Genomic DNA, 12,898 nt, shown 5'->3' on the forward strand with positions numbered 1-12,898 from the left:
ATTTATAGGGAAGGAATGAGATCTCAAAAGTTGGAATGGGACATATGGACTCAAAAGGATGATGGTGGGGCATTGAAATCAAGATTCTACCGAGTCTTCTTTGCCAGATAAACCTCTAACGTTCTGCCCTGGAATCAGCCATTGGATCTCCAGTCTCTCCTAAGGAATAGCCTCCCAACCTCCAATCTGCCCAGAGATTAACCCTGTTTGACCAGAAAAAAGTGTAATGGAATGCTCTGAGGTAGTTGGCTTGGAAGACACAATACCTCTCATGATCCACTGTCACCATCCCTCTTTTCTTTCAAACCTATGATTAGACTCAAGTCCCAAAAAGTCCCAAACAGTGAGATAAAAATTAATTTATGAGGAGGTATGCTACACTTCAAAAGAATTGTATGATTTTTTTTCAATTTATATAGACAGAAATCAGGGGGATAGGAATGGATATTAAAGGTGTGGGGTAATAGTGGAAGGAACATAAAGTTGGATAAGGCTGAATTTATTGATATGGGCCCACTAAGCAGAGATTCTGGATTCAATGGTGTAGCTTGGTAGAAAGGGCTATAACAACTTGTTCCAGTGTTTGGCTGATGAATGGGCCAAAAGAAAGGTGGCTTATAATACTTGAGGTTGAAATATTCCCTATAAATGTCCACAACTTCCCTAGTATAATGTAGATGAGGGGATCTAAAGGCTTAGAGAAATTTGTTAGAGTGGATTTATCAAGTGAGATCTACTCACCAACCTCAGGAATAAATTTGTGAGAACAGCTCCGTCATGCCTGAAATGGTCTGTGGTTGTTCTTTGCAGTCAGATATTGCTGTGGGAAATGCTGCAGTTGAACTTGGAACCTTAAACACAATGAGAACGATCAAATCTCAGGTTAGCAGGAGCCAACTGGAAGCACTTAATTGCCAAAGACTGGGTGAGCATGACTACCATAAGTATAGGAAAGTCAAAGCAGTAATTAGAATAGTCTGATTATCAGAGAACTATGGTGTTGGCTAGTTGATCACGGACACTTAGAAAAGGGAAATAGGTGGGCAGTCTGCTAAATTATTATTTGATCTCTATTAGCAGAAGAGTTGTAAGTCAAGTGAACAAGTCTAACTTAAATCATGAAAATGGAGAGTCACAGCCTCTCAATTAATTCTCAGACTTGAGACAATTTATAGACCCAGAAGCCCTTGAATGAAAGGACCCTGGATGTTGCCAAAAATTTATACTGTTGGTCTTTTTCTCTGCCTTCCCCAAAGGAAACTACAGCATTAAAAGGGTGATGTGATTGGGGAGAAAGAAATGATCAGGAATTTCAGTCTCTGAATTGACATTAATTCCAGGAGTCCCAAAATGGCACCGTGACCCACTAGTTTGAGTAGGGAGTTATGGAGGTCAGGTGACTGATCAGGTTTTAGCGCTGGTCCATCTCTCAGTGGCCTAATGGGTCCCCTAAACCACTGTGTTGTTTTTTAACCAGTTCTGGAATGCACAGTTGGAGTAGAAATACTCAGCAACTGGAAGAAGCCCCACACTGGTTCCCTAACTTGTGAAGTGAGGGCTATTATGATAGGAAAGGCCAAGTAGAAGACATTAGAACTGCTTCTAGCTAGGAAAATACAATTAGTTGACTGACTAAGAGAAAACTTGGGCCTGGGTCGCACTACCTTGTGGAGCAGGAATAGTGTTCTCCAAGAGGCTGTGTATGCTCTAAATCAGCTTCCACTCTATGGTGCTATTTCTTCCATAGCAAGTATCCATGGGTCTAGGAATCAAGAGGTGAACTTGAGAGTGACACCACTCATTTACCCCTAGTGATCACTAGAAACAGTTTGATTTCTGTCCATGAGGAATTCCATATGATCTGCTGATCTAGAGGTCTTCGTTCCAAAAGGACTAAAAACCAGGACCAGTTGGGGTGCATGCTGAGGGTAAAGGGAATATTGAATGGGTAGTGGAAGAAGGTAGCTATAAATATGAGTTATGACTATATGTCTAGTTTCAGAAAGGACTCTAATGGGTATGAGTTTTTCATCCTTGATTTGTTATGAATATCCTCCTATATCTTCATAAAGCAAATATCTTTGCTTTTTTCCCTATCTTATCGCCTTCATATAACATAATATTAATTTTATGCCATAGTTTTTAAGTTATAGAATATCAAGTTTAAGAATGAGTATTACCCAAGGACTTGTGCCCTCTTCTGGGATAGAGTTAGTGTGTTTTCTAGTTAACTATTGTTAGGTGAAATTATGATTTTTAAAAATTTATTAAGAGATTAAGTATGGTTTTGGTGATGTTAATTATATTCACAATATTATGCTATCCTATCACCATTATCCATTACCAAACATTTTTATCATCCCAAACAGAAACTCTATACCAATTAAACATTAACTTCCTGTTCCCCACCCCCGGCCCAGTCCCTGTTAACTTGTACTCTAGTTTCTAACTCTACAAGTATGCTTATTTTAATTATTTCATATCGGTGAGATCATACATATTTGTTCTTTTTTATGTTGACTTATATCTTTTTATCCTACATAAGTATAATTCATAAGTTGCAATGTGTCATTCAATTTCAGTTTCCTTATGTATTAAGTGGAACTGGTGAAATAATGTAGCCTCCTTCGATAATAATTGAAATTACATCATATAATCCATACAAAGAGTACAATATAAGGTCTAGCATCTAGTAGCATTTTTTAATGTTATACATTTTCTATTATCTTAAGTGGCAGTTCCATCAGATGATAGAATCTTAAATGTCTAAGTTATATAAACTCATCATAATATATCATGGCCCTTGACTGCTTGATTCTACCTTTTGACTTCTTCAGGCATATCAACAAACACTCTGAAGGGGATAATTTTTACAGTTTAGCTACTTTTGGAATCTGAACAATCTTTTTCATATGTAAACCTATGGAGGGCATTTAACTGACAGCAAGCCAGTCAGAAAATTGATATTTGTATTACAGCATCATGGAATTGTTAGTTTGTCTCTAGATTATCCAACAGTAGTTGTAGAAAGTAGAAGATGGGTTTCTAAATAACCTCAAAGTAAATGTGAAGCCTTCTTCATCATATACCTGTTCAGCCTTTTACAAAAATGACGTTTGATATTCTGCCCATAACTTGAATGTACAGTTTGCTTCCCTTGTATAATAATTGCTTGCAGGCTCACTAGGCATTGGAGCTTTGCACCACGGTTGTTGATCTTTTCATGTGTAATATTTTATTGCTTTTCCAAAAGCAACAGTAGATTGGTTTTCTATAAATGATCTGAGTGTAATTTTCTATGTTGTTCAAAAGCAAACTGCTCTAATCACAGAAACTAGAAAGCAGCATTTGTGTTTAGTTCATTAAAGCTGGTAAATTCTGTTGAATTATTTAGCAATTTAGGGCATATTTAGTCAATATAGAAAGAGTACGTCTAGAAAGCTAATCTTATCCAGTTAGAGTAAGTATTAAATACTACAGTTTGATTCAATTTTATGACACTTAACTTGCCTAGGGAAGGCAGACTTGAAATTACATGATGCCATATATGAAGACATGATTGTGTTGGGGAGTATCTGCTATGGATCCTTCACACTGCAGTTTGTGTAATCAATCCAATTTTGTGAGTAGTTTCTAAAACTAAGAGACATTTTCCAAAATGCAACTTTAGTCTTCTGTGACATGACATTTTGTGTGTATACACATCTACACACACACACATACTCTCATTTTAATCACGTATTTCTAAATTCCTATGTGTTCATCCAATTAACAATACACATTTCTTGCTTATTTCTATTGTATTTGTTTCCTTTCATTAGCTGACTCACAGAATCACTTTTAACTTCCTCAGAGTTAAACAAAAGATGTTGTTTTCTTTTACTCCACTCAGGGTGCCATGTTGGAAAATTGGCCTGGGAAAAAAGGGAGATGGCTTTGAGTTCCAGATCCCATATTCTAGGTCATTTATGGGTCTGTTTCCTCTTTTGAGATTCTTTCCAGAGATATCAATCTTGGAAGATCTGATAGTCCTCTTTAACATCCTGATATCAGTCCCATGGTAGTACCTTCCAATTGGACATCTTCTTCATTGGTGGGATATTTTGGAAAGGAGACACCTAGAGATTGATTTCTAAAGAGAGCAGGGTTAGAAATGAAGAGATATATAAACTGAGGACTCATCACAGATGAGGCAATATTTCCTCTTCCTTCTAACTCAGGAAATATAGACTGGGCTTCAGTTCCATTGGGGAAGTCTGGGCTTGCATTTTTTATCAAATAATATACACCAAAAGTAACCAATCTGCATTTACAGGAATGCATATGTGGATTTAAACATTTTTGATAAGGTATGACTTTATTGAAATTAAATTAGCTGAATAATTTTCATTTACTTCATTCTTTCAGTTGAATATTTGTGAATACCAAACATAGTGTGGCTATAATAGTAATCCAGAATTTGATTTTAAAATCCAGCAGAATTTTGATCCAGAATAGTGATAGCCATATATTTTTTCCAATTAAATTTTATAAATAATAAATCTAGGTAACCATTTTTGGATGGAAGAACAATTTAATCATTGTAGCAAGGATCAAGGTGTACTATTTATAAAAATATATTCCTTTTTAGTTTTGACTATTTGTACTCATTCACTTTGTATTACTTGTTTGCTCTGAGTGCTCATAGCTGGAATCATTTTCTAGTTAAATTAAAAATACCAATTTTCTTGAAGGTGACACTTTACTTTTAATCATAAACTAGAAAACACAGTGGCTAATATGAGCCCTTGGTTTCTGCTTCTTCCCATTCCTGGAAATTTGGGGCAGCGGGAAATGGAAACTTTTTACTACTTATCCTACCTTTGATTTTTGTGTTCTCCTGTAACCTGACTACCTGATTTTATAGTTCACACCACTGCTAGTCTGGACTTCCAGTCTTTTGTATGATGTATTCTTGTCTTTGGCAACCTCCTTTCCTCAGTTTTATTGCAAGTTCCTTGGGAGCATGGGCAGTACATTAGTTAAAAAGATTAACTAATAATTAATGTTTCCACCAGAGCATGAACCTACTGTTTTGAGGGTCTAGCTCTGACTTTATGTTTGTCTGTTTGTCTTTTGTGTTTTTTTGTGTATGAGTGTGGTTGGAGAGTCTCACTACATCTGGTATTTAGGGTCGTGTCTCTTTTAATACACGATTTTGAAGAACACTTTTTGCTGTTTAATACATGATTTTGAAGAACACCTTTTGCCAGCTCTCACTAGAGTAAAAGCTCCTTGTAGGCAGATTATCTTGCATTTTGCAGTTTCATCTTTCCCCATCTCCCACTAATGTATTCAAGTACCCAGAACAGTAAACACTGCTTACATCTTGAGAAAGTCTACACAATACATATTTGTGAAAGAAAGGAAGAAAGTGTGTGCATGAGAATGAGAGAGAAAGAATGAAAGAGAAAAAATAGAAAAAGGGAAGAAAAAGAAAGAAGGAAAAAAGGAAGGAGTGAAGGAAGGAAGGAAGGAAGGAATGAAGGAAGGGAGGGAGGGATGAAGGAAAGGCATGTAAGAGGTCTAGAAATGCCTCCTCAGGTCAAAGGGAATCTTAACACATCAAGGATAACTTTCTCACATCATAAAAATTCCTTCTAGACTACTTGCAACTGAAAAATTCTTTCTTGAGGTATTGCCACAAGTTATATGTATATGTATATACATATATAGTAGAATTTTTCTTTATATTAGACAAGGTTCTGAACAGTCTCTGTTTTCAGGGTCCTTGCCGAGTTCAATTCACTCTTTCTCTTATCCATGGCATTGCTATGTACCGCCTGGTTCCATTTTGTCATCTGAATTTGGGCTAATTTCCTTGACCCAAACTTTTCACAGGTCTTTCCACGCCTTCTTTCACAGACTTATTGCTACTCTTCTGTCTGTACTTCTTTCCCCATACTTTCCTTTGTCCCATTATTTATATCTTCAATTCATACCTTTTTTCCAGAGTATAGACTTCTCTGTAATCATAGGTACCATATTATAAATTTATTAGTTTCATGGTTTCTTATTTCTAGATAATTTATAAATAATGCTAAATGTCTTTCAAAAATCGGTTCTCTTACACTATAGGTAACTTTCGTACTTTCTCATAGATATGCAAAGTAAATAATAATGTTTCCACCTAATTGATAAAAAAAATTTTAAGATAAAATTAAGACCAGTATTACAAGGTCCTTATTCAACGAGAGGGATATAAGGTTTCTTTATATTCACTCATCTATTTTTTTTAATTCTTACTTGGTTGCAAGGAACCATCCCAGGCTTTGCAGTTTAATAAATTTAATAAGAGATAAAAATAATGTTGCTGAAATTTTCATTTCCAACCATTTGCACACATTTTCTTAGGCACTTTAGTATTCCGAAAAAATCAAAATTTTTATGAAAGGCAAGTATCAGTCATTTATTTACTCAAAACCATTCTACTAATAAGTCATATGGCCAGAATTCAAACAAGATTCCAGTGAATTGTGTTACAACTACACAATATCATTCAGTCTGGAAAAAGAAATGAGAAACGCTTATAAAAATAAAAAATGTAGCAAACTGCCCATATCAATATTTAGTATTATTTTTTCATTTGAAGATTGCTCTTAATATATTCAAGAGATCTGAATTTGAACCCTGCATCTTCCTCTTAATAGGTGTGACTTTAAAACTATTTAGCCACTTTATGCCCCTGTTTTCTCATTTATAAAATTAGAATTAAATAAGAAAAATGAATGTTAAACTCTTACACAGTGATTGACATATTTAAGTACATAATTTTTAAAATTTATCATTATTATTTTGATTTATTTGTGCCTTAGATTTTTTCTGTATACAAAAAGAACCTAACCATTATTCAAATGTGTTTACTCTGCTCTCATTCCATCACAGATATTTCTAACAAGAGGAAAGAAACCTAAATTCTTAGTTATTGACAGGCATACATTTCTATTTTTAAAATTCACTCTTTTTGTAGTGTAGACAAATCATTTTATATCTGAGTCCCTATGAATAATAATTAAATGGCTGTATTTGCGCTCTTCCTCTTTCTAGAAAAGCAAATTTTGAGATGTGTATTTTCCATGTATACATATTTCTATGGTTAGGTGATATGGCCCACTCCTTTCTAAAGACAGATTTACCCAATTAATTAGAGGCGCTTTAAAGATAGAAGTGGAAAAATACGGAGAAATCTCATTACTTAGCATTTGGTCCTTTTGTTCAGATTTACTTCTGGAAGCACTCTAGCTACAATAAAGTAAATACTAGCAGAAATCTAATTGTTCCCATAAGTGTATTATTTAATCCCATCACAACATGCTGTCTATAACATTCCATAATCTACCTTGATAGAGTAAATTTGGCAACCAATGTTGTTAGAAGTGGTTTTGTGTTAATCACGTTCCTTTTTCATGAGGTTTCCAAGACAAGAGGGGTTATAAGCTTGACTAACTCACAACCAGCAGAAATTTTATTGCCATTCTTTTTAAGTAGTTTTAACTGGTACTTATCCCAGAGGAATAACTAGAACTAAAAAACAGATGTTGGTTGATTCTTTTCCTTTTCTTTTCTTTTTTCCTTAGGCTGGAAACTTTTCTATTTATTACTCAAGAGTAAATCATATGCTGAGTAATTACTACTCAGAGATTCTAAAACAATATACCTTTTTAATTTTATATCCTTTAATTCTTCCTGTTAAATTTGAAAACAAGAGACATAGCTATTATTAATTTACTTTGCATAAAATAGCTTATACCATTTAAAGTAGCTGTCACATAAAACCATCTTTTATCTCTTCAAATGGTTGCTCTTTTGTTTTTAAAATAAATGTCCTCTGCATTTATTTGGCTTAAAATATGTATTTGATTTTTTATTTCTTCTTTTATGTGCAAGAGAAATAATTGTTGTATGAATATTGAAAGAAATGAAAATTTGAAAAATGTAACAACAAAAAGAGTAGAAGCTCCTGTCAATGTTGATTCTCAAGCATTTAGTCTTTATCAACAAAACATAGAGATGTTCATTTCTCAACCAAAGAATATTTACATGTCAATTAAGGGAACCTAAACTTTTCCTTCCTAGGATGAAACATTCACTTTACAGAACATCAAACTCTTTATTATTCAAAAAGAGATAATCTTAAAGATTAGACAACTTGGAAAGTTTGCAATGATGTTAAAGTTAGAAGTGTCTCAATACCCCAAAAGTTGATCTAATCTTCCAGAAAAATATTAAATTATTTTGAAGTAAAAAAACTTTAAAAACAGCAAACAAAAGCAGAACAATAAAAAGCTTTTCCTTCACTTTAACAGAATATCACTTGCAAAGTTGATATATTACAGAGCTGATAATTAGGATGGGTGAAAGATCCTTTCTGTTTGTATAAGTACTCACCTTAAAAAAAAACTGTCTGTAGAACCATTTGTTTGATTCTCTACTTACTTAATAAAAGAAATCCAACAAGTCTTCAGAATTGGCTCTCATATACAAAATATATGCATAGTACATTTTAACATTGCTAAGTACATTCATATTAAAATTTTAGGAGAGATTATATCGATTTCTGAAAGGGCTCATTGATCAATAATGGGTTATTATCATTTATTTTGAATACAGATTTTGAAATATTTTCAGTTTTGGACAGTAACAAATTATATGCAATATCCATATACATATGGAGAAAAATAGATATGTTATAAGGTGATTGATATTACTGAGAATTATATAACCATAATCTACTTTTGAAATTAAATTTCTAAAAATTAAAGAAGAATGGTATGTTTACAAAAAATTTTTGATACCTTCACCACGGCCCTTCACCACGGTCATATTGTCCTTGAATTGGATGTAAAGACATAGAATTATTAAAAAATATTTTTTGTAATAAAGGGAAGGATTTTCATTTAATTTTTCATGAAATATAAATCATATGGGAAGTTCACTTATGTCTAGAAGTCCTCAAATGAATTCATTTACTTTAAGTTAGCTTTCTGCTTTCTCTGATTTTAATGATTATAAACTTTTGAATTTAGACTTAAAAAAAAAAATTATTTGCAACCATTCACTGAGAGCATGCCATGGAAGGTTTTCTGGTTCTGTTTGTTGGTTGGTCTGTTGAAACTATACTTTCGTGCTTCCTTCAGCAGCACATATATTAAAATTGGAATGATATAGAGAAGATTAGCACGGACCCTGCAAAGGATGACACCCAAATTCATGAAATGTTCCATATTTTAAAAAAGCAAAAACAACAACAGTAACAACAAAACTATACTGTCTCAGGCATCAAAATATGGTATTCTATTTGTTTTCTGGATTAAACTTATTTTCATAAAACTTCTAACAGTAGGATTAGGAAATTTCTAATTGAAATGAAGAGTATTTATAAATGACCTAAAAATTGTGTTTTCAAATGCTCCAAATAGAGGCACACACAGAACTCTATGGTAAACACATACAACACGTTTTATATTTTGCTAATCAATTTATCTTCTGTGTAGCATTTTAAAATATAATCAGTCGAATTAAACTTCAACTAGACCTGCCATAAGAACAGAAGTAAAAGAGTGCTTAAGAAATTTCTCTATGGGTAGCAGTGTGTTGCTGAATATCCAACAAACCAAATGCATACACAAAGGAACTAGTCAAAAATCAATCACTAAGGTAGTCATGCAGATCCTTATAGACACAAGGAGAAACAAATGAGGAACATGCAAAATCTCAGTTTGAAATTTCCTGTGATCATTGGGGAAGCTTATGCTTCCTAACCATTTTAGGAGAACTCAGCAGTCGTCTGAGGCAAAGGGCTACTGGGAAAATAACCCACCAAAATAGGAAAGGGGGACAGAATTCCAACAGAAGCGTTATGCCATCCCTGCACAGCACCCAGGTTAGTATCTCAAGCAGCTGTCCCGATCTCTGTGGTCTAAGCTTTTAACTAACTTTAATTAAATAGAACCTTCAGTGTGCAAGGGTAAATATGCCTGAAAGGGTACATATGAATGAAAGAAAGAAACAGTAGAGCCTGGCATATGGCTGCACATACATGCATCATTTTACTTTTAATTTTTTTCAAATGTATTTTAACATTCATGAGAGGTAAAAAAGATGAGAGTGGAAATAGAATTATCTCTCTGGACCTGGACTTTTTGCTATTTCTACCATCACAACTAGTATTAAAAACACTGTAAATCTTAATTGTCAGATGCACAATCTGCAATGTTTAAATGGACCCTGTGGATTTTGGTCCACAACCAAACCAATTGGTTGTGAGCTATTTTTCTCTTCTGTTAGATGTTCTGCTGCAATATTTGCATAAATGTAACCGTGCTGTCCGTCTTTTAACTTTCACTCAATTAATTATGCTTCCAGCCCCCTGCTGATGGACAAAAATGAGACTTCATCTGCAAATAGCTTCAGCAGTTTACAGCTTATTAAATGCCAAAATCTAGTTAAGACAGTTTGAGAATTTTCATGTCAGGCATTTCAACATGCCATTTTTAACACAAAATTCCTATTTAAAAACTGAACCCAATACCCCAATTCAGGAAAATAAAATCACTGGTAGAAAGGTAATGAACAGATTAGAATTTTATACAAATTGTGTAGTTAACATATGTGCCTTACTTGGAGCACACTTAATTGGTTTGCCTAATAATGAAAAAACCATGAGAGAGACTACCAAGTTGACAAGAAAATGGTCTCTACAAATTACAAACGGCTTTCATCTATGAAACTACCTTTTATAATTTATACAAAAGTTTGTGTATAGTGTGTATAAAAGCAGATGAATAGATGTTATATACTCAAATAGTCTTTTTAAAAATAACTTTTTTTCTTGCTTGCTATGACAGGTTTTACATATTGCATCAAACATCTGGTGTATTCATAATCTAGCATTCTTTATGACATTTGGGGTTAGCTTGTCATTTAGTCAGGAAGAGAAAGAAAGAATAGTATATCTGTTAAAGCCAAATGTATGTTAAAAAAATACAATATTTTGTTTTCTACTATGAAAAGATTTAAATAATTCTTTCCATAGTTTTGTGTGGTAATTTGACCTCCTTAAATTCCTACAAACACTCCTATAAAATTACATCAAGTCAAAACTTCCTTGAGAATTACATATTTTTTATAAGACATAAGACATTTTAATTGCTTCTTTAGAAATCTTAGTCTCTATGTCTCTTTCATAATGATACTTTTATTAATAAAATATACATAGTTAAATTTCCTTAGTTTGGGAAGAGTGGAAAAACACTCTATTTATACAATTGAAGTGATTAGAATATTTAATAAAGTAGATAGGAAATTAACTCAAATTAGGAACATTTCAGTTATTATCACAGAAAAGTCAGGTTAGGCTTTCAGGACAATTGGCAATCAGTCTCGAATTTGAAGTTGCTTTTTTTTCTTCAAATCTTGTGGCATATCACACAGTAATCTCCTGTATTGGATTTTATTGACAAACCATGTCATGTTTATGTTCTCTTCTTTTAAACTACTGTGATAGAGCTGAACGTGACATGATGGTTTATGACAGAAATGTCAGAAATTATTTTAAAAGCAATTTCTGTTTGATAATATACCAATTAACAGCTTTCATAACAAATCCTCAAATTTATAGTTGGCATTTGATCAAAAGGAACATATTTCATAGCTGAAATTTGAATATTTGGGACAAATCATTAAGGAAATCCATGTTATCCACTCTTATTGGCTACTGTTGTGGGAACATACAATGATCACAAATATTGCTCTGGCACAAATTGTAATATAAATTACCCTAAATGCATGTTATAACCTTCTTTGCAAGAGCTTGTGATCAAAGAGGAAAAAAATGTATAAGATGGAAGATATTTTCTCTCACTTTTAATTATTCCTGAATGATTTCTTACCTTTATTTGTTATTAGCAACCAGAAGGGTAGGATCCTGGCCCTAGAAGAAACTGAGGTAATTTTGCTAACCCAGAACAAAGGTAAATTTAAAATAGATGGGGCTTTAAGTTACATATGAGTTTTGTGAGGATATATAAATTAAGTTGTGAAGAGTGGTAATTCAAGGTTATCCTGAGATTTTTCTTCTATGGATAATTTGGATGGAGGAAGTAGGAGAAGGAGAATTCTTTGACTGACGTTTTTGTTTATTTCTTAATTAAACATGTAAGAATTTTTCATTTTCCCATTCCTCAGAAAGACTTGAAGAATTCTTCAGATTTAGCCATGTGTGTGTGTAATTGTAGCAAAATAGAGATTTGTTCTTGAAAGGTTTTATGATGGTCTGTCTACTGGACTGTAATAGAAGGTAGATCAACTGCAACTGATCAGTAAAGCAGATCATTTGACCATTTAATCTGGAACAGTTAGATTCTGAAATAGTGTTATGCAAGAGGGTCATAGATAACACAACACTAGTGCCACAGATATTATATAGGATTAATTAGAGTGAAAAAATACAAGCTGACAAATAGCACAGTATATGCAGTCCTGTAAACTCTTCTTATTCCATGACACAAGCCAGGTATAGATTTTTCTAGATATGCTATTGCTAAAGGATAATAGGATCTCTGTGCCCAGAACTTGCATGCCAGAAATGATGATATAAACCCAACAAGGTCTTATCTCTCTGCCTTCTGACTTAGTCCCAGCTGAGTCAGCTCTCTCCTCAGCAACCACAAAAGGATAGGAATGTGCTACTTGGGCCCTCCAGACTTGTCTCTGATCAAATAGAAACTTAGGCTTGGCCTTTTACCACCTTTAATAAATTTTAGCTCCTCCTGCTTGTAAATGCTCAGGAACTTTACAATATCAATCATCTTTGTTAAAAAATATTTCTAGTCCTCTTATACTCCTCCAGCTAATACCC

The 12,898-nt window shown here is 33.5% G+C and overlaps 1 non-coding gene across 1 annotated transcript; it reads left to right on the top strand.

Moving 5' to 3' along the window:
* The first annotated feature begins 9,163 nt into the window (after positions 1 to 9,163).
* LOC111765300 (U6 spliceosomal RNA) lies at positions 9,164 to 9,269 on the top strand. Its single transcript, XR_002797685.1, has one exon. It is a non-coding gene; the product is annotated as a U6 spliceosomal RNA (small nuclear RNA).
* Positions 9,270 to 12,898: the final 3,629 nt, after the last annotated feature.

The sequence above is a fragment of the Dasypus novemcinctus genome, chromosome 15 (assembly GCF_030445035.2).
Source record: "Dasypus novemcinctus isolate mDasNov1 chromosome 15, mDasNov1.1.hap2, whole genome shotgun sequence".
NCBI classification, from domain to species: domain Eukaryota; kingdom Metazoa; phylum Chordata; class Mammalia; order Cingulata; family Dasypodidae; genus Dasypus; species Dasypus novemcinctus.